Below are 1359 nucleotides of genomic sequence, written 5' to 3'. Positions count from 1 at the left end.
TTCCCTAACCTCATCCTTGCAGACTGGAGGTTTAGAGTATAAACCGCTGCTATTTTCAATGTAAAAGGGTCGCTGGTATCTTCTTCGAGCACCTTCACAAATTAAATAAACCAAAAAAACCAGTGTCTGAATGTGTTTCCTCTGGTTTGGCTAGAAAATAAGACCTTCATCTCTTCTGAGTGTACCCAGAAATTTAGAAATGAAGTACTGAAATTAATATTCCAGGAAAAGGATGGAGATTGATTTTTTTTTTTTCTTTTGTGCCCCTGGGGAAATAAGTATGTCATTGTTGATCAAATGTGGTGGAATGTGGGGATTAAAGGAATCTTTTAAATGAAATTTCCACTCCAGCTAGGGCTTTGAGTTCTTTTTCTCTTTTTAATTTTTTTTTTTGTGGGGTTTTTTTGTTTGTTTGTTTTTGAGAGGAACATTCAGGTGCAGAGCCAGGTTTCTTGTGGAATACCTCAAAAATCGCTGTGGATACCAGTTTACAATTTACTGTGGTTGACTTGTGTAATTTCTGGTGTACAAATCCTCTGGGGCCTAAAACAAAAATGAACTAAGGGTTTTTCAGAATGCAAACAAACGTGCTAAATACAACATCTTCCTAACTGATGATAAAGTGTGTGATTGCCACTGGTCACCTTTCTCTTTGCGGTAGCGGTGAAAACTCTCCTGGCAAGATTCAGGAGGAAGAACCTAGCAACTACACGTTGGTCCAAAAGGCTAAAATTAATACTTTGCTCATCATGAAGTGACGTGTTTATTATTTCAAAGTAGATTGCATCTTGCACTCCATAAGCATTAACCTCATGCCAGAAATCAGCTGTGTATTTCAACCTCGATATGCTCTTAGTGGAAATCATTGTGTGTGATAAAGTAGCTGAATGTTGAAGCCACATTTTTTTTTTTCCCCCTTCGGTATGACTTAGCTTTAGAATAAGGGATGAAAAAGTACTGCTTGGTTTACTGCAAACTGTTTTATGTTTTCCTGTGAAGAATGTACAATGACAAGGGCTTTGAATGGTAATAATAGCACATGCCCCAGTTCTTTTAATTGAGCTCCAAACGGGAGAGCCTTGGTACCCAGCCCGCTGACTCGGAGCGGAGCAGAGGTAGTGGCAGCCTGGCAGGGAACGGCTGCTGGGGGAACTATGCCAGGTTTTCCTAGAATTGCTATTTAAAATTGCTCTCCTCTTGTTTTATTTTTAAATGTTAAATAATTTTATTGGTTGCAAATGGAATGTTACCCGAGTTTTGTTTTGTTTTGTTTTCAATCAAAGCTGATAGGAGATACGAGCGTGGAAAAGGAAATTCATTAGCAGAACTTGCCAATAAAAATGTCACTTGTTTGGGTAG

Source organism: Antrostomus carolinensis, unplaced genomic scaffold (assembly GCF_000700745.2).
Source record: "Antrostomus carolinensis isolate BGI_N321 unplaced genomic scaffold, ASM70074v2 scaffold18845, whole genome shotgun sequence".
NCBI classification, from domain to species: Eukaryota; Metazoa; Chordata; class Aves; order Caprimulgiformes; family Caprimulgidae; genus Antrostomus; species Antrostomus carolinensis.
Note: the sequence above shows the minus strand (reverse complement) of the source record.